The sequence below is a fragment of the Quercus robur genome, chromosome 9 (genome assembly GCF_932294415.1).
Source record: "Quercus robur chromosome 9, dhQueRobu3.1, whole genome shotgun sequence".
Lineage (NCBI taxonomy): Eukaryota > Viridiplantae > Streptophyta > Magnoliopsida > Fagales > Fagaceae > Quercus > Quercus robur.
In genome coordinates this window covers 5627480-5654587 of record NC_065542.1, presented here as the reverse complement: position 1 = coordinate 5654587, position 27108 = coordinate 5627480, and the positions used below count along the sequence as shown (strand labels likewise).

General features: G+C 32.7%; 1 pseudogene; it reads right to left on the bottom strand.

Annotated features, from left to right (window-relative positions):
- Positions 1 to 4976: 4976 nt before the first annotated feature.
- Positions 4977 to 17952, bottom strand: LOC126700623 (TMV resistance protein N-like; annotated as a pseudogene).
- Positions 17953 to 27108: the final 9156 nt, after the last annotated feature.

The window sequence follows — 27108 nt, the reverse complement described above, 5'->3', positions numbered from 1 at the left end:
TCAAAAGACTTCCCATCCCTCTTGAATTTCAAGAACTTACGAAAGTTCTTAGCAAGGTACGCCACTTCCTTTTCAACCTCATCCTTATCTGAGGAGTCTTGAGTTTCCACTTTCTCATTGATTGTCTTTAGAGCAAGAGATTTGCTCTTCCTTTGTGATGGTAGTGATAGCTCATAGGTTTGAAGAGAACTGATGAGTTCTTGAATTTTAATCTCATCTACGTCTTTGCTTTCTTCGATAGCAGTAACCTTTGCATGAAAGCTCTCCTGCAATGATCGTAGAATCTTCCTCACAATCTTGGAGTCCTTTGGCTTTTTTCCCAAGTTGAAATTCCCAATCACCACTTCATTTAGTTTCCCATAAAATGAGTCGAATGACTCGTCTTTACTCATCTTCAGCTCATCGAAGCGTGTGGTAAGCATTTGCAACTTGGTGTCCTTCACCTTTTTGGTGCCTTTATAGGTCATCTCCAAAATTTGTCACGACTCCTTGGCAATTGTAACATGAGAGATCCTGTGAAATTCGTCAGGAGAAACACTAAAGAAAATAGCATTTAAAGCCTTGCTATTAGCATTAGCTGTCGCAAGGGCTGTCTTATCCCATATGGATTTAGCGGCCTCCAGCCTAGTCCATCCTATCTCAACAACGTCCCAAACATTATCATCAATGGAACATAGAAATTCCCTCATTCAGACTTTCCAAAATGCATAATTGCTTCCATCAAAGTATGGAGGAGCATTAAGCGATTGAGATCGATCCGTCTCAAAAAGGGTTTAGGATCACACTTAGGTAATGAAACCACAGCAAGTGCACGCACTCTGATACCAAGTGAATGTTCAATTAGTGTGTAAAACACTAATGAATGTTTAGACCCCCAATTACAAAACAACCAACACAAGCTTATATTCAAACAATGTATGTGTGGAATATGAAATATAAGCAATACCCAAATTGGTAAACACTCTAAACCATAATTAATCACAAACTCAACAGCAATTAAAAGGTAAATAGTAAGGGAAGAGAGATGCAAACACAAAGATAACATCGGCATGTGTTATTGAAGAGGAAACCGAAGAACTCGACGAAAAACCTTTCTGCCGCCCTCCAAGCGGTAAAATGATCCACTAAAGAATAAAGCTGGGATACACGAATAGCAATAGACCCTCCAAGCCTAATCTACCCGATGTACCTAAGCCCTCCAAGCTTCTTTCTCCAACAGGGTTAAGCTTAACCGTGTCTTCTTTAGTTTCTCGAATCCCGCAATAAGCGCATTGCATCAACCAAGTAAATTGGTCATCTCCGAACTGCTTCCCAAGCACCAAAATACCTCCTCATTGAAATGGGTATGGTGAGATAAGGATTTGGCAAATGTACCTCTCAAGGATATGTCAATAGAGAGAGTGAAAGTAAAGGAATTTGAAGAATCAAATGTCTAAGATTGTGGATGAGTCAATCTTGGTTTTCTCTAACGTTTCTCTCTCAAAATTCTCTTTGGAAGCTCTCTACATTTCATGGGTATAAGGTATTTATAGTAGTGTATGTGAGGAAAGTGGAAAGTCATTTTTCTACATAACAGGGCATTCTGGCGACTCAGTCTTGTGAGTGGAATGAGTCGCGAGCTAATTGCCTGGCTAGACTGTACTTTTTGTCCTGCAGTGCTCCAACTATTGTGACCCTTTAGCTTCCTGCATGCTTCACATGTGAGGCACTTTGGCGACTTGAAAGTCGCAAGTCAGTTGCGAGATCTAGTCGCGAGACTCCTTTGAATGCACATAACTTGAGCTTTCTTCACACTCTCTCACACACAACCCTTACAAAATTCTCACTTAAATAAAGGGTATCTAATTGCTAAAATACAAGCTAATTTGGCACGGAATAAAGCCAACACTTAATTGAATAAATTCAACCTTACACAACCAATGTCTTCGCAATCATCTAACCCCATTAGTCTAAGATTCAAAACTAACCCAAATTAAGCCAATTACTTAAGCAATTAGAAAATAAAAAATAACAATAATTGAAATCCAACAAAGCAAGAAGGGATAAGCAAATGAAAAGTCATGGAGAAAAGTCCAAATAAAATAAAAGTAGAAGAAACACAACAAGTTTCATAGCAAAACCAAAAGCAAAAGAAAATAGGTCATTTTCCAAATAGATTCACACCCAACTTGAGTATGTGTATATATATATATATATATATATAAAGTGAACTCAACAGAGAAATCTCAAGTGAATAAGCCAAAATTCAATAAAAATAATTTAAAATGAAATATCTTTGTTAGAAATACTGAATGCAATAGTATTGTATTTTTCAAGTAATAGAATATACATAAGTGCCTTTATATAGGAGGCAGAGTGTGCAGTACAAGTAAGTGTGCTATACAAGTAAACAAGGTGGGCCTAAAGCCCACATACCCTAATATACGTTAACAGCCCCCCTCAAACTCAAGGTGGATGTGAGACCTACTTGAGGTTGTCAACCAAAGTGCGAAGACGTCCCTTAGGATGTGAGTTGGTGAAGATATCTGCATGTTGATCTTTAGAAGAAACTGAGATCAACTTGAGAGCACCATGGACAAGATGATAACGGATAAAATGACAATCGATCTCGCTGTGTTTAGTCCGTTCATGGAAGACATCATTGTGAGCAATATGAATGGCACTTTAGTTGTCACAATAAAGAGGAGTAGCAGAGGATGTGGATACACCTAAGTCTTTGAGAAGCCACCGTAGCCAAAGGAGCTCAGATGTGGTATCAGCAAGGGCACGATATTCTGCTTTAGTACTAGAGCGGGCCACATGAGTTTGTTTCTTGCTTCGCCAAGAAATCAGAGAAGAACTAAGAAGAAAGCAATAACCAGTAGTGGACCTGCGATCAGTGGGATCTCCTGCCCAATCAGCATCAGAAAATGTACGGAGAACAAGAGGAGACTGAGCAAAGTAGAAAAGACCATGGAAGAGAGTGCCCTTTAGGTATCGAAGAATGCGCAAAACAGCAGCATAGTGAGTCGATCATGGAGAAAACAGATACTGACTCACCTGGTGAACAGCATAGGAAATGTCTGGACGAGTGACAGTGAGATAAACTAGGCTGCCAACCAAGCGTCTGTAAAGAGAGGGATTAGACAACGGTTTCCCCCCTGACGGAGTCAGATGCGCATTAAGCTCAACTGGAGTGTCAACAGTCTTGCTATCAGTGAGTCCAGCTCGAGACAAGAGTTCAGAGACATACTTGGCTTGAGTAATATAAAGTCCATCTGTAGAATGAGTGATTTCAAGACCCAAGAAGTAGCTGAGATGTCCAAGATCTTTCTTCTCAAATTGCTGACTGAGAAAATCCTTGAGTTCTTGAATGCCACTGAGGTTATCACCAGTTATGATTATATCATCCACATACAGGAGAAGTAAAATAGTGCCTTTGTCAGTGCGACGAAGAAATAAGGCAGAATTATAATGACTAGCCATGTAACCTAAGCGAGAGATGGTAGAGCTGAATTTGGCAAACCAAGCTCGTGGAGCTTGTTTAAGGCCATAAAGAGCACGCCGAAGGTAACAAACCTTAATATACGTTAACAATCTTCACGCGCACCATGTAGGTAATCTATCAAGAATATATTTACATGAGTTAAGCATATCAATTCCAAATCTCAGTTACATATATTGTAAGAATAAGTAAAATACAAGCTTTCAGAACTAAGATTGAGAAGGAAAGAGAGCAGAAGTAATATTTTCAAGGTTCAACTTGACAGCCTACACTTATATTGGAAAACCCTTGACTAACTACATCTTTATTTTGTTAAGCTATATGTTAGAAAGAGTCCAACTAAGGGTATAAATAGGAATACATTAGGTCCATTATGAAAATTTTAAAATCACAGTAGCTAGTTGTATTGTAAAATCAAAGTATTCTACAATAGTATGATCTACTCAATTTTAGATATAGCATATAACATATATGTCTTCATCTCATTACATCAAACAAAGAAATATGATTCTATCAAATGGAATCCAAGAAAACGAAAATGGAAAACAATGATTTATTCAGGTATGAGACCAATAAAGAAAAGAGAAGGTGCACTCACCTTTCACGGACAATTGTTCTGCCACTGCTTGCAACTACATCAAGAGATGTTGACCATGTGTGAGATAAGGAAGAATGAGAATCCAATGGTGAGTGCATTCTAACATATGTGTCTTCATCTCATTACCAAACACAGAAATATGATTCTATCAAATGAAATCCAAGGAAACGAAAATGGACAACAATGATTCGTTCAGTTATGAGACCAAAAAAGACAAGAAAAAGCACTCACCTTCACAGATTATTTTGCCATTGCTTGCAACTACTTTAGGAGCCGCTAACGGTGAGTGAGAAAGGGAAGAATGAGAATCTGCTGGTGAGTGCAAATATACTCAATAGTCAACAAAGTAAAGAAAATGGTTGATTTTCATTAACTTTCCACAAAAACTAATAGAAAGTTAATAAGAATTTGGTGTAAACAACAAAAACAAAAACAAAAAATTAATTTAAAATAAAACAAGCAAGTGATGTATATATGGTTGATCTGCACTAAATTTCCTTCTAACTTTTATCAAAAAAAATTCAAAACTAGTTAACTAAAAATTGGGATTTATTCTTTTTGAGGAAAAATTTGTATAAGGTGGTAAAATGAAAATGGCATAGTAAGCTTCTAACACTAAAGAGGTTTAAGAAACTAGTAATGGCAATGACATTTTGACCCCAAAAAAAAAAAAAATCACAGACTATAGATGTGCTGTAAACAATGTTGTGGACAAGGAAGATTACTTTGTATCATGACCTACTTCTTTGAAAAGAAAAGAAAAGGAAAAAAAAAAATCAAGGTTACCATAGGCCCAATAGGAAGCTACAGAATCTTTGTAAAGATGACTTACCAATCCCAGGACACCTTCATTAGAATCCTTGCAAACAGAGTTAGAATGAGCCCATACATTCTCTATTTTTCAATCCTCTTTGAGTGTGGGACATCGTTAGAGCTGCCTTCACCTCTAGCTCCAAGCCCCTCATATTCATTACGGCTTCGCTTCAATTTGATTCCTTCTGTTGAATTATGATGAACATCCTCGTAAGGAGTGATGCAGGTGCTATTGCTGGATTGAGCTGATATCATTTCTCTGATGTCTTCGATGTCTTGTTCGTATACTAGATGAAACCCACACTTCTTAATCTCCACGTCATGCTTGGGAACCCATCGAAATCTAAGCTCCATCTGTATGAATCCATTCTCATCAATTTGACCCAATATTGCTCTTTCATTCTCATTAAACATTTGATAGGGTAAATAGCACATCCAAAGGTGATGTGATTTAATCTGAACACATCTAGGGCAACAGCCTACAAAAAGGTGTAAACCTTCATGTTCATTGATTAGAATGTGACATCTCAAAGAACGCCCAAAATCATAACGATAAAAATTGGGGCATGACATAGCACACACAGCGATTCCAATCCACTTATTTTCATTCTGATGAGTAACTTGTGCATTAACTATATTCCCCACACTCTGATGCCTAAACCATTTCGGAATTTCACTTCCAGGAATAACAATATTAAAGGCACCGTAGAGACCTATTATTATAGATTGCTTGTGGATTTCCTGAAACATACAAACCATGAATTTAAAATTGACACACACACACACACACACACACACACACACACACACACACATATATATATATATATATATATATAGAGAGAGAGAGAGAGAGAGAGAGAGAGAGAGAGAGAGAGAGAGAGAGAGACCTGATGAAATGTTAATAGCATTCTCAGCACGTTAAAGAACATGTCACTCCGACTAGCCAATTTGAAGCAATTGACGAGGAAAAGATCTGTAGTGTATGTATTTTTTGGTTTTAATCCATTTGGAAATGTTTCCAATGAGGTACAATCATCTGCTTCAAAAAATTTAGTCGTTGATGGCAATTGTGGCAATGAACGAAGTCTTGTGCAATTACGTAAATCAATTACCAACAATTCAGATAGTTGCGCGATACTTTCAGGAAGGCAACTAAAGTTATTTTCACTTAGATTTAAATTTTTTATAAAGGATAAGTTTCCAATATAATTAGGGATTGTTTGGAGATTACAGTCACTTAGGTCCAATTTCGTTAAAGAAGACAAACCCAAGAGGGAAGGCAAAAACAAACTCACAGGACTTAGGCTTCTTTTTGGCATTAAATTAAAGGGGAAAAGCTTACTCCATAGTAGTTTAGGTGGTGGCCCTTTACATCCCTGAAAAGATAGTTCTTTAAGATTCTTTAATGTAACAACAGATAAAGGCAACTCTCTTAAAGAAATTCCACTCACATTGACCTTCTCTAGACTTTTAACATTCCACAGCTTCTCAGGTAGACTATCAAGCTTCGAGCATCCAGCCAAATTAATATCTTTTAGTGACTTGAAGCTACAGATGATACTTGGAAGACACACAAGATTCTTGCAATCTCTTAATTGCAATGAAGCAAGGTTAGTCAAATGTTCAACTGAAGATGGAAGTTTTGTAATAGCAGTGGCATTTAGGTGAAGTTTTGATAAGCGTTTCATATTTTCCATAAATTCTGGAATTCTCTTGATTTTTGAACAGCCAGAAAGAATGAGAATTTCAAGTAATTCCATTTCAAACTTGTTTGGAAGACTTCTAAGGCTTTTGCAATTTTCTAAATCAAGAAAAGTAAGCTTTTTAAGAACCATAACAGATGGGTGAACCTCATGTAAATTTATACAACCATTAAAAACCAATTTCTCAAGATTGGGAACTCCTGTGAAGTCAACGGTTGCAATGAGATTTAAGGAACCGTTCAATTTGATGAGCTTTAACTTGTCCAAGTACTGTTAAAAACCAAAATATACCGTAGAAGAGTTAGATTTAACAAACCTTAAGATTAATTGAAATTGAAAAACAAAGTTGTATCAGAGTACTTAAATAACAATCTTACCTTTGTCCCTTTCCAAAGCTGTTCAATTTTGCTATGCAACAAGTGAAGTTCAACAAGCTCATCTGGTTGAAAATCTGATGGCAAAGATTTTGAAGGATACTCACTCCAATCAAGAATTCTTAATTTATTAGGAAGATTTTTGGGGCCATGCAAAAGTTGAACACCATGAATTATAAGCAATTTTAGGTTAGGCATCTTTGGAAAGGCTTCAAGATTCCAACGTACCATTTCAAATATATATAGTTCACCCAATTCAAGGACAAGTCCTTGAATTGCTTCCATTTCCTAATAATAAAGAAAAAGGAATGAGTTAGCTGCAAGATATATGTTTACTAGAGTTATTCAAATTTCAACCTCTTTGAATAACATGATAAGATATATTCTCTAAACAATCTCTTACCATATTTTTCATCAACACATTGTGAATGTCCTTATATAGCCACAATTTGCTCCACTTTTCAGGTTCTTGAGGATAATTTCGACGAACTATGTCTTGTCCCATTTGTTGGAGTAAGTCATGCATCCAATATTTATTTTCATAATATTTTAAAAGAGACCTTTCAATGAGAACCTTTAATCCAATTTTAGGGTGAAGGCCAAGACAATCTAGTATTTCTACGATATAATCTTTTTCCTTCATATTGAAGAAACATGCGATATGTAGAAATATTTCCTTTTCTGTACCCTGAAGTCCATCAAAACCTATTTCAAGTATTTCAATAATTTCTTTTTTGGGATATTCTTTCATCATATCCAATGCATCTTCCCATTCCTCCTTACTTTTGTTGTACAAAAAAGAACCCAAAACATCAATAGCTAAAGGAAGACCTTTAGCATAATCTACAAAAGATGTGGACAAGTCTAGATAATCTTCAGGAGGATGGTATTTATTAAAGGCCTTCAAACTAAAAAGATGAAGAGCCTCATAATCATTCAATCCTTGAGCCTCATATATTCCATGTACCTTATGCCTTGTCAACAAATGTTCATCTCTTGTTGTTATAATGACTCTACTACCTAGACCAAACCATTTAGAGTCCCCGGCTAACTTTTCTAGCTGATTGAATTGATTTACATTATCAAGAACAAGAAAAACCTTTTTATGACATAACCTATTCTTGATCATACGAACTCCATCATAATCATCCCTTATATTCACACTATTATCCATCAAAATCTCACGAATAAGTTTTTGTTGTAATGGAAGTAGCTCACATTTTTTAGATTCACCCCTAACATTAGCAATAAAACAACCACCTTCAAATTCATCAAAAACCTTGTCATAAACAACTCTAGCAAGAGTTGTCTTACCAATACCCCCCATCCCCCAAATCCCAATAATGCGAACATCATTTGTTCCTATGGCTAAAAGCGACATCAATTTCTCCACTCAAGAATCAATTCCTACTAAGCCGTTGGTATCTTTGGGGAACAAAGAACTCAATTTAAGCGATATCACTTTTACAATACCTTGGATAAATTCTGACTCAAGCCTGCAAAGAAGAATGACAATTAAGCAATGCAATTTTCCCACCCATCAATTCCCCTCCCCCCACCTCCCCTCCGGCCACGCTTAAAAAAATAAATAAATAAATAAATAATCCAATATTATTGAAAAGATAAATGAATTATTGTTGCAGTTATGTGTGTATGTATAATATGCTATTAAGGCTTAACAGCTGATAGCTTTTGTTAATATAGGGACGTCTAATCAAAAAGGTCCTCCTATAAGGGAAATAATATGGTTCACATTAGAATATATGTACGCATTGTGTGGTTGCATTTGGAAGCTGAAAGATGCATCATGCGTGGTAATGTTCAAGAGTAGCAAAAAGCCATTGTGTGTGAATTGAAATTTTGAATTCCTTTTTTCTGTATAGTATCATTAATTTCAGTAATTTGAGTTTGTGAGTGCCACTGCTATGATTAAATTATAGGATTGTAATATGTATCTATAATAGTGGATTTTTAGTTTTTTAATTATAAATTAGGTAGTTATAATGGGGAGGGGAAAATTAAACTATGAATATCTTTGTTTGAATTATTAGAAGGTGTCAGTTAAGTTATAAAGCTTATAACAATATTAGATTTCAGTTAGTGCTGCCCAAAGATGTACACATGGAGTTTTTCAAGTTACCTTAACTTAACTATCATAGCCTTGTTTGGATATTCTAGTCTATTACTTGTATGAATGCAATTATGCTATTCTCGAATTACAAAAAAAGTATCAAAGATCAAAGTATTATCCAATCTAATTTGTTTAAGACTAGAATAAAAGTTAGGTGATATATTCTTCATTAAAGTTGAGTTGTCATAGCAAAGAATGAAAATTTGTTCAAGGGAATCTTGAGTCAATGTGTAAATTTTGACTAAATCGTCTGAAATTCAAATTGTTAGGACATATGTGGATCATGTTAAGAACATATGTCATTTAGAATTGGCTAATCCTTTGACAAAACGCACTTTACTTGTAATTAGGTAGATCTAGGATGTGTTTAATATTTCAAGGAACAAGAGTTAAAGTTCAAGTATTGAAGCCATGCAAATCTATCCAAGAATCAAGTGAAGAAGTGCTGTGTTTTAAATCTCGACAGATAGCTTGATAGATGTATCCATCGAGATTTAAAATGTGATGCTCGACAGATAAGCTCGACAGATGTATCTATCGAGAATTACAAAAATTAGTTTTTCAGAACTATTTTTCACGCATATCCAAGCTATGTGTTTAGGTTTTCTTTTCTCACAACCCTAGACATATATAAGGATTATTTTAAGGGCCGTCTCAATTGATGAAACTTGATGCAAAGGTTTTATTCAAGCATATTGTGACCAGAGAAAATTTGTCCTAGTTCATCTTTCTCTTGAAGAAGCTGCTACATTTGTACACCATAAGGTTTTGTGACCAAGGAGCTTCTTGATCTTCATCGTATGGATGCACTGAAGAACTTTGTAGCTAACATCCTTCTCAAGTTGGTGTGTTAGTCATGTACTGGGATCCGTGCATCGATTGGTTAGTCACGTACTTGGAGCCGTGCATTGAAAGGAGAGATTGTCACTACATTACAAGTCCAATTGTGTATTGGGGTAAGGGTTCAACTGTAGGTTGGTATAAGGTACTGAGATTCTTTTACTTGTAACTGCTTGTTTTGATAATAGTGGATTCTCGAGAGTGGTGACCTTAAATTCACCGGGTGGGGTTTTGTCTCGGTGGTTTTCCCCATTCGTAAACAAATCACTTATGTCAAATTTATTTTCTACTACTTTTAACTTAGTTGGTGATTTGTTTGTGCTACCATGCTTATTGCATCAAATTGAATCTAATTAATTAACTTGGCCAATTAATTGATTAATTTACCAAAGGGGTCAATACATTCTTGGCCTATCACAAATGAAACCACATTGATAATTAGAAAAATTAAGGAGTTTAATAATTTCAGTGTAAAAATGGTAATCGCACATTTAAAAGAAGATAATAATAATAATAGGGTTGTATTGGAGATGAGATAAGATGAGTTGAGCATAGCTTTAATATTTCAAAATTGTTTATTTAATTTTATGTAGAACATGATCTAAGCTCAAGCTCACCACCAAATTAATTAGATTCTATGTCTGACCTTGGTTCATTTTCTTGTCGAACAAACTTGAGTTTGTTTAAAAATATATTCCAATAATAAATTATTAAATTATAGTTGAAAATATATTATTCGAGTTTATTGAGTAGAATGATTTCATTTAAAAACTTATAAAAACTAGATTTATCAATATTTTATTAATGAAAATTATAAATTAATTTTGTCACAAAACAGGATATATATTTATAATATCAATAAAATTATAAATAGTAAATTGATATCTTATGAACTTATTTACAAAATTTCACTATCCAAACTCAAGAATATATGGGTATATTTTTATATATGTAGACATATTAACATATGATATTATTATATCATCAAGGCGTAAATACACTTTTAGTTCCTACATTTTGGCTTCTTTTTTTTTTTTTCCATTTTGGTCCCTACATTTTAATTTTACCACTTTTAGTCCCTAAACCAATTAACGAGTGTTATTTTCGTCATTTCTATCAGTTAACTGACGGAAATATCTAAGGTGCTTGACGAAGGAATTAAAATATTATAAAAAATGCCACATTAGCATCTAATTTAAAAAAAAAAATTATCAATTTTAACTAAATAAAAAAAGAAAAAACAGAATTAAAAACAATAAAATACATAAATTTAGATCTAATTCATTTTGAACAAGAACACACAAGAACATGACCATAGATTTAAACATCATCACAAGAACATAAAAGCACAAACCCAGAACCAAACACAAACTCAAATTTAAAAACACAAAGAACACAATAACAAACATAAACTATTTACTCTCAAAATAAATGTCAAGTCAAATCCAGAAAATCATACAAACCCATCAAGAACACACAAGAGCACAAACCCAAAAAAATCATACAAACTCAAAAATCAAACACAGAAAAATCATAGAAGAATATTGTAAAAAAAAAAATTCAATCCATATATATACACAAACCAAATTATGCAAAAGAAAAAATAGATTTAAATCTGAAAATTAAATCAATACAATCATTAACAAAATACCCACAAAATTGAACAAACCCAGCTCAATTCCTCAACTATACCAACATAAACCCAGCTTAACCATACCAACACAAAGCAAACCATCTCAGCCTCTCTTTAAGCCCACAATGGACCTAACCGATCCAGACCCAAAAAACCCAGATCTAGCCACCACCTACGACCCAAAAAAACTGAACCAACACCACCGATCTGACCCAGCCACCATGATCTCTACCTCCACTAATCTGGCGCAGCCATCAAACCTAACCAACTAGATCTGGGTGTGTGTGTTATTACACATGTTACATGCTCACAAAGCCTCACAACACTAAGCACACAAACACATATACCCAGCATTTACCTTTTGTTTTGCCCTTTAACCTCCACATCTCATTTTTGTGGATCAAGCGCAGTTCAAGATGCTCTTAGCTTGTAGATTGGAGACTTCAGAAACCCCATCTCTTCCTCAATGAGACAGGAATCGATCACGAACAAGAAAACAAGTGGCGGTTGTGACGGCGACTGGTCGATTTGGTTGTCTTGGGAGTACTCGATGGTGGTGTAATGAGGGAAGAGCTCAGCGGGGAGGTTGTCGTCGGAGATGGAGGCGTAGTTAGGAGGGAAGTGGTTGCGCTAGAAGCAGAAAGGGTAGATCCAAATCTTGGCAGCGAAGTCGTCGATGGCGAAGGGGTTGAGGACAGAGCGACATGTGTGGCAGCGGAGAGGGGAGTAAGGGAGGAGGGTGATGTTCGGGAGAGGTCTGATCGGAGAGTAGATGGCGGAGACTGGGATGACGCAGTTCGAGGATTCTTGCTTCATGCCTGGGATCACATTCCATGGCATTCAGGCTCCGTCTTGGGATTCTATTTCCAGGAATTCTGCCATTTTGGGATTTTGAATTCCTTCTTTTTTGTTTGTTATTGTGTTCTTTGTGTTTTTAAATTTGAGTTTGTGTTTGGTTTTGGGTTTTTGCTCTTATGTTCTTGTGATGATGTTTAAATATGTGATCATGTTCTTATGTGTTCTTGTTCAAAATGAATTAGATCTAAATTTATGTATCTTATTGTTTTTAATTCTGTTTTTTCTTTATTTATTTATTTAAAGTGATAAATTATTTTTTTAAAAAAAATTGGATGCTGATGTGGCATTTTTTATAATATTTTAATTCCTCCGTCAGCCACCTCAGATATTTCCGTTGGTTGACTGGCGAAAATAACGAAAATAACACGTGCTAATTGGTTTAGGGGCTAAAAGTGGTAAAATTAAAATGTAGGGACCAAAATGTAAAAAAAAAAAAAAAAAAAAGCCAAAATGTAGGAACTAAAAGTGCATTTACGTCTATCATCAAAAAAGTAAATATTTTGGCTAAATTATAAATTGCACCCTTTAACTTTTATTCAAATTTAATCTAGTCCTCTAACTTTACTTTTATTTAATTAAGTTATTAAAGTTTTAAGTTTATTTAATTAAGGTCTTTCAGCCACTTCTTTTAAAAGATTGTCATTAAGTGTCCCAAAACAACATCATGCCCTAAAACAAAATGTCGTCGTTTAAAGGGTCAACCGTAATAGAGCTTTTTTTATGGAGACAAAATGGAATGCTTGAATTGAATAAACATGAAACTAGATGACGAAATTGAATAAAAGTGAAGTTAGAGGGCTGAATTGAATTTTAGTCAAAGTTAGAGTGCAATTTATAATTTAGCCTAATATTTTATATACTTAAATCAAACCTCGTACTAATGTGCTTGTTCATGAACATATTATTATGTATAAACTTAACTTATTTAATAATGTTTTCATGCTTCATCTTTCACGAACATGTACATACACACACACACACATATTTGCTATTTAGTATTAACATTTTACCATTTGATAATAAACAATGTAACTATTAAATTTTTTTTTTTTTTTAAATCACTTACATTTGAAGCCCCCATAAATGCTGCATAAAATCTTTTTTTAAAATAAATGTTTTATAGTTATCTAATTATAGATGCTTTTTTTTTTAGAGAAACATTTAATTATATATACTAATTAAAAAAATGATAAATTGCAAATTCGACCCCTAAAGTTTGGGAGGGTTTGGATTTTATACCCTAGAGTTTTAGAATTTGGATTTTACCCCTGAAGTTTGAGAGTGTTTGGATTTTATATCTTGACATTTCAAAATTTGGATTTTATCTCTAAATTTTTGGAGTGTTTGGATTTTACTCCCCAAAATTTGGGAGTGTTCGAATTTTACACCCTGAAGTTTCAAAATTTGTGGGTGTAAAATCCAAACACCCCCAAACTTTAAAAGGTAAATTCCAAATTTTGAAACGTTAGGTTGTAAAATCCAAACACCCTAAACTTCAGGGGGTAAAATCTAAATTCTGAAATTTCAGAGTGTAAAATCCAAACACCTCCAAACTTTAGGAGTGTAATTTGCAATTTACCCTTAAAAAAAAAAGAGACTACTTTCTAAAATGATGGGCTAGCCAAAAAAAATAAATGTTTTTTTTTTTAAGAATCAATGTTAAGAATTGAGTTTATATCTAATTACCTTTTGAATAATGTTATAGACACAAACTATTTTATAACATTTTTACAAACTGCTGATATGACTTTAGCATTTTCCAAATAGTTATTGTAAGTAAAAAATGTGATATTAGTGATGAGACCATATTAGAATTAGTAAGAATTTGCTACATCAACCGTTTGTAAAAATTTTGTAAACTGGTTTGTGCCTGTAACATTACTCTTATCTTTTAAAAAAATATATGCACTTAAATGTTCACTGTTAATTACACCAATAAGCCCTTAAATATTTAGTAATTATTATAATTTTTACTCACCTAAAACAGTTCACTAAATATGGAAGTCATCACTCATCAGTGACTATAAATATGTATTAGTAGCTTTAAAACACCATTTTTATTTTTCTATATATATATACGGTTGTCCAATCCTTCTTTCTTTCTTTATTTTTATTTTTCCGTTTGTTTAGTCATTGCACTCATACAACTATTATTCAAAAAAGGAAGACACTAAATATGGAAGTTATCAATCCCACAATTTTTCGTAATAATGATTATTTCTCACTTTAATTTACCTAAAACTGTTCATCATATATATATGGAAGTCATCAACCATTATTAATTGCCTATAACTTGCATTATAAATATTGCAATTATCAATTGTTTAAAAATGAGAAAATGAGAAAGCCTACATTTAAAGGAAATAGTCATTCCTTAAAGGTAATAATGACTATTCAACATTTTCGTGCTTTAATTTGTCATTTTCCCATATCACTAAGATACCAAAAAACCTATTAACACCTTATTTTCCATAATTGTCCATATCCAACACTTCATTACCATCTCCATCTCAAGGGAGCCGTGAAAGATGAAGCATGATTGGTCATGCAATATATGAGATTGGTCTTGTAGAAGAAGAAGAAGAAGAAGTTGAAATTGATCGTTCATATAAACTTTTATTTTATATATATTTTTTAATCTTTTGTTCTTATCAATTTTCCACTAATTTCAATTACTGCTTAATTCGTTGTTCTTAAAAACAGTTTTATTTTTTTATTTTTTTTCAATTCTTTGTTTTTTAACATGTGATACGAGGCCACTAAATAAATTTCCTATAGAGATCATAGCTTACAAAGTTAAAAGGCAAAAACCGAAAGTTAGAATGTTGTTATTCAAATTTTGTAATTAATTGTAAATTGATTATCTAAAAGCAATTGTGGAGAAAATCGTGATTGTAATCATGGGCATTAATCATGGAAAGATGTACGCACTTTCAATATGTATACAAATATAAAGAACAACTCTATGTTATAGCGAGTCAATTTTAATTTTATCACCCAATTCTACCTCTAGGCTTTTTTTTCTTTTGGGGTAGATTTGAGAATTATCGTTTGATTTTATTTTTTAATACACAATTTTTTTTTTCTTAAATATTTATGTGCTTTAGGTTTTTTCATTACTTACAAACTCTTTGTTTGATCACTAAATTATAACTCAAATATCTTGGTCAAACCAAATTTAATTTCAAATTTATATTTGAGATACCATTTTGGCGAATATAAATCTTCTGTACCACATTTGGTGTTCCACTTTATGTTCCACCAATCACAATTTGTCATGTGTTTATTTTTTTTTCTATTTTAAACTTTGGTTATTTTATAAGGAAGGTTAAACAAGTTCATGGCAAGTTATGATTAGTAGAACATAAAGTAGAACACGAAAATGATACAGAGGATTTGTATTCCATTTTGGCATGCTCTTTCATTAGCAATGGAGAAATTGTGAGCCATCTCTCTTTTTTTCTTTTTCTTTTTTTGTGCCTCTTTTCCCCCCCTGCTCCCCTCTTTTTTTTTTTCATGTTAATCAAAGTTAGGCCATATTTGCTTAATGATTTCTTACAAATTTTTAAACAATTTTAATTTCTAATGGAGATTTGGGTTGCATAATGTGTAAGGAATCTGAGTGAAGGAGTTAGTAAAATTCTATATGGAGAGTTTTGCATTTTGTTTCTGTTTATGTATGGAGTTCGTAAATTATGTGTTGAGCTTTGCATTTTGGTAAATTAGTAAGATGAGAATCATATAATACTTAACACAAATCTTCAGGGTGTTTCTCTTACAATATGCAAACACTTTTTTTTTTTTTTTTGAGAAAAATATGCACACACTTTGTTACAAGTAATTACAAATGTTGTTGTGAGACAATATATTAGATTAGACTTATAAAAGTTAACTTTCATATTAGAGTTATGAAGTTATATAATTATGCTCATTACTTTAGTTTTTTATCCTCAAATAAATTACATATGCTATAATTTTCTGACCTAATTTCATGATCAAAATCGTGCAAGTTTTACATCTTTGTTCAAGATTTAAATTAAAATTTATGAACATATATTTTCTTGAATAATATTTTTGAAAGATATTTAAAAGAAAGTCAAAGGAATATACAACATCGAATCAGATGAAATTATCCATTATCTTATCTATTAACAAGACTTCGAATAATTGTTTGGTCTTTTGATTATTTATTATAATTTATTTTTTAATTTAGTAAAATTTACAAATTACACATTGGGTTTACCTTCGGTAATTCAATGCATAATTAATATTGTCTTAAAGCAATAAAAACACAAAAAGTTCACACAATTTAATTAACAAACATAAATTCACAAAGATTTACATAATTGATCATTCATATAATTATTATTTATCAAATAAAATTTATATTTTTTATGTCTATGATTAAAACAGTGTAATGCATGGATTTTAAACTAGTATTAATAAAAATAAAAAATAAAATAAAAGTACTGCCCCATTGTTGTATTATTATATTTATTATAGCAAGTATACAGTCAAATATTGGACGGCCCCCCTTGTTGTCATGTCAAATGCTTTAGAATCATGTCAAATACAATATAGATCTAGTAATTCAAAGCAAATGGTAATTTAAATTCAGTGGAAATAATGTTTTAGTGGCAATTACCCGTCCTTTAAAGACCATCCTGAGAGATTGGAGACATCTGTCAAAGCAGCTCGCCACGTGTGAACTTTTTTTAAATTCTTATTGAAAGGTTTTTCATGTTCAACAAACGCCTCTGCATAAGTTTCTGTCTGTTCTCGCACCACTGTTGGTTCCACGCCATAAAAAATAGGCAGAACTATTAGCCCCATATTTTTCCTGCAATCCATGATCTTTACAAGTTCATCCAAACATCATGTCGAGGATGCATAGTTTTTTGAGAGAACGACAATAGCAAATAGTGAGTCTTCTATTGCTTTTAAAAGCATAGGTGAAATAGGTTCTCCTCTCTCAAGTTTTTCATCATCTCTAAAGGTGTAGACACCCTTTTGATTCAAGGCAGCATATATATGGTCTGTAAAATTGTTGCGCGTATCCTCACCTCTAAAACTTAGAAATACATGATATTTCCACTTATGGGTAGAAGAAGAGGAAGAAGATGGGTTTATTGTATCCATGAAAGCCAATCTAAGTTTACAAAAAAAATCTTGAATCACAATACAGAATTATAGATACTCACCAAAATTTCATTCACTTAGATTTCAAGTAAAAATAAATAAATAAGGGGTAAAAGGAAACGATATTGAAATTAAAGAGTAAAACTAAAGAGAGGAAATAAAAGAGCACGTACAAGTGAGAACTTACAGATACTTATATAAAAAATAAAAAATAAAAAGTAAGAACTTACAGATTTTGGAGAATAGCAGTAATAATTGTATCGTCGGTGAAGCTCTTCTATTGTGTAATTGCTGGTTTAAATAGAGGAATTTGCAGCGTGTTGTGCGTGAGAGAGAGAGAGAGAGAGAGAGAGTCTTCCGTTTATAGTCAAGTCTTTTTTTTTTTTTTTTTTTTCCTTTTTTTAACTTTTGACTTAACTCAATTTACTAAAAGGGCCTATTGTGTGGCCCTTGGTATTTAAAGTATCTTTATAGTATAAGATAGAATGGAGAAAATTTCTTGAACTTTGCCTTGGAGATTCTCAAGCGGACTGAAGGTGGGATCCACATGTTGGTTCCTGCTGCTAAAGGCAAAGCTATATAAAATTCAAATGTGAGCAAAATGAATATGAAATGAGATATTTTCTATAGTTTATTTTTTATTTACTTATCTAATTTAAACAAATGTATGCTTTGTTTTTTAAAAGAATTTATAAAACTTAAAACTAAAACTAAACCGCTCTCACACACACCATCACAGGAAAGCAGGCCCGCAAAGGCCTATTTATCAAATTTTAGGATGCTCCCAATAACAAATGCTGGTGCTTCATCATGAACAAAGGCCTTAAGAATACAGTAAACCAAGCTGATGACGTTACATTCTTGAGTAATGAATACTCATCGATCATCAGCCTAACAGACTCAGCTAGCTAGGCATGCACGCTTAGGCAGTACTGTTTTTATTATATTCAAGACTGGCTTGACCAACATGACAAATCAATCATATATAGCATATATACATGGTACACCAATGACCGAGCAAGTTCAATCTCTAATTAACAATTCACTACAAAAAAGATTGCTATTAGCGATGGCCAAAGTTCATTGCAACAACACAAAAAGCCGTCACAGAGTAGTATTGCCGAAGATAAAAGGCCGTCGACAGCCACCGGAAAAAGCCTTGTCAGTAATACTATATTACCGACAAGACTGTTGCTAACACTCATTTTCGACAACACAACTCCGTCATAAGTACTTGATAATTGCCATTGTAGATTCAACTTCATACAAGGAAGTTGGACGACCAAATACCTTTTGTGACGACCTTCGGCCGTCATTAATGCATAGTTTTGATGACAAAATGCCGTCGTAGTTATTTCATTTGTTATCGACAATACAACTTTATATGAGGAAGCTATATGACCAAATACTTTCTACGACGAATTAAGGCCGTTGTTAATACCTTTTTTTGACAAATAAAAGCCATCATAGCCATCATAATTACTTGGTTTGTTGTCGATAATGTAACTTCATACAAGGAAGTCAAACGACCAAATACTTTCTACGACAAACTAAGGCCGTTGTTAAGACATTTTTTTTTGACGAATAAAAGCCATTTTAATTACTTGGTTTGTCGTCAACAATGTAACTTCATACGAGGGAGTCAAACGACCAAATACTTCTACGACGAACTAAGGCCATTGTTAATGCCCTTGTTTTGATGAATAAAAGCTGTCATAAGTACTTGGTTTGTCGTTGAAAATAACTTTTGTGATGAATTATAGTTGTCGTTAATGTAGTTTTTCAACGACTAAAAGCCATCGTAAAATAATTGGTTTTTCGTTAACAATACATTATCAATGTGACCATTTACTTTTTTCAATGAACTTTGACCATTATTGAAACCTATTCACCATGTTAGTAATACATTATTTGCAACAAAATAACTCTGTCAATAATAAAAGAGAGATCATTTCTAATATTTTAATTGCGAGGAAACATAAATCTCCCAAAAGTTTTCCAATTCAAATAACAAGCACAATTCCATAATTGTCCAAATCTAGAAAGTGCATAATGCAATAAAAAAATATATTAAAACGTCTATAAAATAGAATACAAAATATTAATTAAAACGTCTACATGGAAGCTATAATATCCTTCACCAAACTTGAAAACATAAATATTGGAAGATCAATCATCATCTGAGTCAGTATTCTCCTTCTGAGAGCCATCTGAGTCATCTACCCCTCACTCATATTTTCGGTAAGTGTAGACTGTAGAGAGTTCTCTCATCTCTCTGCCTCTTTTTTCTATTTCTCTTTCACAACTCAGATTATTAACCAACAAAAATTTAGCAATTTGTTGCACTAGAGATTCAAACATGAGAGAGAGATAAGATATTCATATTCCCATAATAAGAAAAAAGAAGAAGAGAGATTAGATATTATACCAAATTTGGGGGCAGTGGACTGATGGTAGTGTGGTATTGATCTAGTTATTTCTTGCTTCTGCTATTGCTCTATTGTGTTGTGCCTGTGCTTGTTGTGTTGCCGCTGCCACTGCCCAACCCTTCCCACTCCTAGGTCTCACTTAGAAAGTTAGGGTTTTGTTTTCTTTTCTTTTTTCCTTTTATTTTTTGGGTGTCTTGTGTGTTGTAAATTGTAATGTCAAGTGTGTGTGGGTGTTCTCCTATGCTAGTTGTTAGAATTGGCCTAGGCTTCTTCTTTTTCGGCCTTGCGTGGGTTTGTTTTGGATGTTGTTTAGGCTTAAGTTTGCTCTGAGGCTAATATTTTTGAGCTTGTCAATAAATTTTTTTTATAGCTTTTAAAAAGATCAATAATATTGTTAAGGGGGCAAAATGCAAATTTATTGAAACAAATTGCTAAATTTAATACATTATATATACTAGCATTTAAAAAAAAAATTTGGGGGGGGGGGGGGGGGGCATTGCCCCCCCACGTCCAACTACAGCTCCGTCCTTGTTTGCATGGATAGGTAAAGATATACTAATTTAAATAAAATTTTTTTAATCTAAATTTAGCGATCTAAATAATTGAAATCTATAATGAGCAACTTTACAACTTATTTCAACAACCTCAAGAAAATAGCAAAAAATATTAATGTTGATTATAGTAAAAAATATATAAATATACCTGTGTAGTAGGTTCTTGCATAGAATTAAAGCCCATCTTTTTCAAAGCATTTGCTATCATACGAGGCATTTCCTCTTTCAATTGATTGATTTTTCCCTACAATTCCATTTTCTCAGCAGAACTTTTATCCTCTGCTTCTTTAAAACAAAGCTCAAAATCCTCCTTTACTTTTAAGTGACCCGCTTGACATCACTTACTACACTAGCTAGATGAACTTGGGCCATACACATCTCTAGGCTTGACACCGGCACCCATGCCAAGCACACGACCACAAGTAGGAGGTCCAGTCACTTCAAAGAATATTTGACTATCATTAACAATCTCAACCTGAGATGCAACCTCTGATTTCCTTGCATCCATTTTTTCCTAAAACAACATTTATTCCGTTATTAGATATATACAAACTTTAAATTCAAAAAGACATTTAAAAATAATAATAATAATAATATACATATAATTTTTGTGCTTTTTCATTGGCAAAAGTAACATCATCCTTTTTCATATGCATCGACCTGAAACATTCGATTGGACTTGGTTCGCATCCATTCTTCTCCTCCTATGACCATTTTAAAAGGAAAATCATAAGATAAATCAATTCAATATACGAACTAATGTTATAGAAATTTAACATGGCAATTTTATCATACCAACTCTTTTCTACATTCAGCCATTGGTACAGAACCTATAGTTGTAATGATTGCTTGATTTTCTTTGCGATTTCTTTTGTTTCTATCACTCTTTTCCTAGTTACATGAAAAAAAAATACACTAAATGAGTTAATTATTAAACATTTGCTTCTAAGAAATATTTAAGAAAAAAATATATTAAAAAAAACTATTAATAAAGTTCATTTTATAATCACCTTCCACTTGCTATTATTCCCCTTGTTGCACATCTCTTTCCAAATAGTTGGAGTTACATCATTTGGGGGATGCTTGTACCATTCATCTTGAGGAATTTTATTTGTTACACATTGTTCTCTAAGGTGCCACATCCAATCAGGATAGCGTCGTTTGACATGCTCATCAAATACCTCCCTCTTAAGAACTAACTCTTTGTATAACTCATAAAGCATATTTAGTTGTTCTTTAGGGTATTCTGATTATCCATGGCCCAGTAATGTTTTGGTGGAACTTAATAGTAATCTCTTGGGGTATTTTCTTTTCTATGAATCTAATAAAATGAAAGAAACACAAAGCATGTAAAATATTACATATAAATGAAATGTAAGCACTAAAAAATAAATGATTAAAGTAACCAAAAAATAGGGAAAAAAGACCTTCTGTCATGTATCTCACACTTGCGATTATGACCTGGATAAACACCCTTAGCCTTTCCCCGACCTCTTTTCTTTTGTACAGTAGATCCTACCAATAATGGAATAAGTAAAAAATAAATAAATAAGCTTTAAGCATAAAATTGGTATATTAGCATATAAACTTTAGGAAAATATTAAGTATTACCTTCGTTGCCCCCATTAATCACACTATTAGAAGAAACAAGTGCTTCATTAGTTGGAGACTCAAATGATGAAGGTGCAACTTGTGATTGACTACCAATATCACCTTTATCTCTCGCTTGTTTTATAGCTTGCTTCTTACTTTTCTTTGCCATTCACCTGTAACATAGTTAAAAAGAAAGCCACATCTTTGATAAGTTGTAATTATTTAGTCAACTAAAACATAATTAAAACCAAGGACCACATATTAGAAATATCAATATAAAGATAAAAAAAAAGTGATAGATAAACTTATTATAAAAGTTAAAAACTAAAAAACTAACTTAACAACACCACCTCTGAATATATTGTAAACTAATTAACATGAAAAGTTTAATCAAATTTTAGAGATCCATTAATTTAATTAAATAATTATATACAAATAACATGCACAACTTCAACAAATTGCTAAAGTTTAGCAAAAAAAAATTGCTAAGGTTACTTTTTACGGTACACTTATATTATTATATGTCTACAAGACAAATACTATTATTATAGGGCCATAGCTTCAACAAAACAAATACTTATATTATTGAAAAGTGCTCAATAAGATTCTAGTCTCCTTGCAGTTTTACAGACAAAGGAATAGTCAACGGTACACTAATCAATATTATATTATTATATATCCACAACAAACACCAACCATTCATTCAAATATATTCTTTTAATCAAAAAAAAATTTCAGCCCTTCATTCTTTATCTTTTTGGCTCAGCACCCAACCATCCACTATCACTTTATCTCTATTCAGTGGATTCATTTAACCAGAACGTCCAGTATAACTTAAAACTATACAAAAAACTAAAGTGCAGACAAAGAGAGTGAGATAGAGTAAGTGATACCAATGGCTCAGCAAAACGATTGGATTCTGGCAAGTATGGAGAACGATGGTGTAGAGACAAGTAAAGATACTAACAACACAAGAGAGTAATAAGACAAAGTTGCTTTTTTTTTTTTTTTAATGTTTCTATTTTTTGGTTTTTGTACTGGGAATTAGGGATTTGTTGAGGAAGACAGATTTGGGCTTTTTTTGTTTTGCTTTGTAATTAGGGATATGTTTACTTGAAAGGAATTTTGTATATTTTTGGGTTTTTTAAATTTTTATTTTTTGTTGAGAAGATGGGTTTGTTAACATTGTTGTACCAACTTTATTTTATTTTTTTGAATTTTTTTCAACAAATTTATAAGGGTCAATTATAAAATTTTAAAGTATAAATTAAAATTTTTTTTGGATGATCTAAATTTTAAATTTTTTGCTACCACAAATTCTAATTTTGAGAGGGGTGGGGGTAGGAGGGAGGGGGTGGTGGTAAAGAAAATTTTAACCTATGTTGCAATTTTTTTCATCTCAAATAGGAAGTTTCAAAAGTCAGGGAAATATAACCTCAATATAGTGTAGGTGGATTTTTTTGTACGAAAATATAACCTCAATATTTAAAAAATAAAAAAATAATTTTGTGTATTTTATTTGGCAAAACCACCCCAAGGAAAAAACATTTTTCACTTGAAATCTCATTAACTAAATATTTTTTAATTAATATTAAAAATATTGTATACTAACTTGCTCTCAATTTTCCAAAATTATCTTATTTTATAAATAAAATTTACTGATTTAAAATTTTAATTAAAGTTTCCTCAAAAAAATTTAATTAAATAGTATTTAAAATATTCTTCCAATCCAATGGTCAGATTTTGGATTTGAGTCTAGAGCATTATGGACATGTGTTGTTGTACCAACATACCAAGAAATTTTGATTGGTCACGCTCTTCTAATCCAACCAATTGATTGAGCTCATAATTCATCAAAACCAATATTTTATCCCACTATTTCAATCCAATGGTCAAATTTGACTTTTGCCTATGGCATTTTAAAACTTGAAACAGATAAAGGCATGAAAACCAAAAAAAAACTTAAAACACTGGCCAATACTCAGAACCCACTTAAAACCTCCTTGATCAACCTAATTTTATCAAATCCAGTGGTCTTGGAACCAACTTTGAATTTAACCAAAGATTGACCAAGTTTAATAGACTTTAATGAAGTTTCATAAGATTTGATTATTCTGTTCTCACAATCTAACCATCTGATTGTCACTGTCATTTACAAAATCAAATATTTCACCACATTCTACCAATCCAACGATCAAATTTTGGATCTCTATCTGGTTGCATGATGGACATGTGTTGCTGTACCAACCCACTAGGAAACTTTGATGAACCCCATTGACATAATCTGACCATCCAAAATGGCTGAAATATGCCATTAACCCCATTGACACAATGCCCACTCTTTCAATATAATGGTCAAACTTTGAATATGGGTTTGTTGCATGATGGGTGCATGTCGTTATCTCATATATCGATAAAAACTACCGAATTAATAACCAATAATAACTATTAAAAAAAATTATGTATTTTATTTGGCAAAACCACCCCATTTGAAGGGAAAAAAAACATTTTCCACTTGACATCCCGTTAACATTTTCTTGGTGTGTTGGTCATGTTCTCCTCATCCAATTGTTTGATTGAGTTCAAAATTTGTCAAAACCAATATTTTATCCTACTCTTTCAATCCAATAATCGGATTTTAAATCTAGTTATGACACAAGATGGACACATGTCGTATCTACCTATAATGAAACTTCAATAACTAAAAATATCCAAAACTCTATTAATTAAGAGAGTTATACACTACATAAATATTACCAAGAATCAAGAAAATGATATGCAAAATACAACCAAAAACCTACAAAATGACTTCAAATGAATTTGCATATGACTTTTGACTTTGCCATTTTAAAACTTGAAACTGATAAAAGCATGAAAACCAAGAAAACCTTAAAATACTAACCAATACCCAAAACACACTCAAAACCTCCCTACTCAACATAATTTGATCCTATAGAGTGATCATAGACCCAACTTCGATGGTTGATCATGTTTGACCAAATATTGACCAAGTTTTGTAAACTTTGACTACTCATTTTTCACAATTTGTCCATCTAATTGATGTCATACTTCACCAACACCAATATCTCACCACATTCTTCCAATCCAATGGTTGGATTTTGGATCATTCTTCCAATCCAATGGTTGGATTTTGGATTTGAGTCTAAAGCATTATGGACATGTGTTGTTATACCAACACACCAAGAAATAGTGATTGGACACGTTTTCCTAATCCAACCATTTGATTGAGCTCAAAATTCATCAAAACCAATATTTTATCCTACTTTTTCAATCCAATGGTCAAATTTTAAATTTGACTATGGCACAAGATGGATGCATGTCATATCCGCCTATAATGAAACTTCAATCACTAAAAATATACAATACACTAATAAAAATATGAAAACCAAGAAAATCTTAAAATACTAATCAATACCCATTTTGTCCCTACATTTTGGGTCAATTGCCATTTTGGTCCCAAAATTGATTTCATTGCAAATTTCATCCCTAAAAAAAGAAAATTGTTTTTAAAATGGTCCCTGGCGTCAATCCATTGACGGAAACCTCTTACGTGGCAGACAGAGTGTCCTGCTTGCTGACGTAGCACTGATGTAATGCTGAAGTGACTATTAAAATATGATTAAAAAATTATTTGGCATTTTTTAAATGACATGTTAGTATTTTAATTAATAAAAAATTTAAAAAAAATTAATTCCTCAATTTTAATTTTAAAAAATAAAAACAAACAAAAATTTTATTTTTTTAATTTTAAATGGTTTTTTTATTAATCTAATTAAATTAATTAGAAAATTCAAAAAAAATTTACCATTAGACCATTTTAGTAGTAAGTGTATTTACTTCTTTTTTTTTTTTTTTAAGTGTGTTAGTCAAAAGTGTATATACTTTAAAAATCATCAAACCATTTTTTTTTTAACAAAGGCGATAAAATTATATTAAATAATCACAAATAGTACAAAGTACTTAGTAAGGAGAGTGTCAAAAGCAAAATAGCCTACCCAGAGGCAATGATTGCTACTGGGCTCAGAAAAAAGAAAAACAAAACAAGAAAAAATATTTTTTTTTTTTTTTTTTTTTTTTTTAAAAACATGTGAACTATCACAACTAAATAGGTTGGAGAGCTGCCATGTGCCGCTGATAATCCTCAAGGAAAGCCATCGCACCACGGGGAATTTACTTTTTTTTTATTATCATTAGAACATTTTAAACCATGATATGAGTTTATAGAGAGAGAGAGAGAGAGAGAATGAGATGAGGCTGGCAGTTTGGAGCAAATCCAGATTGCTCGATCTAGGCCTCCGTCTCAACCACCATCTTGGCCATAATGAAGCTCTATCTCGATGACTTTGGGTCAGATTAGTGGTGTGTGGTGGGTTAGATTGGCGGTGCGTGGTGGATCAGATCAACCTTTCTCTCCTCCGCCGACCCCAGCGAGTCCACCTCCACCACTGAAGTGGCGGTGCTCTTCTTCAGATCGGTCATTCTATTTGGGTCTTGCTGGGTTTGCTGGGGTTTGTCTTGTGGGTCATGTTGTTTAGGTCTTGAGATCGAGAGAGTTGTTCTTGTTAGGAATGAATGGGAGAGCTTGGGTTCATCAATGAAAGAGTGAGAGATGATAATTTTTTTTTCTTTGGTGTTCTTGTGATGGGTTTGAGTTCTTGGATGCTGGGTTTGATTTGGGAAGAACAAGCTGTAAAATGAAGAACAAGTTGAAGAACATGAAGAATTTTTTTTTTTTTTCATTTTTTCATTTTTTTTTTCATTTGTGTTGTTGTGATCTGGGTCTATGTTTGTGTTTGATCTCTGTTTTTTTTTTTTTTTTTTTTTGTGTTGTTGTAATCTGGGTTTGAGTTATTGGTTGTTGGGTTTGTGTTCTTGTAATTTGGGTTTGAGTCCTTTGTTGTTGGGTTTGATTGGGAAGAACAAGAAAAACAAGTT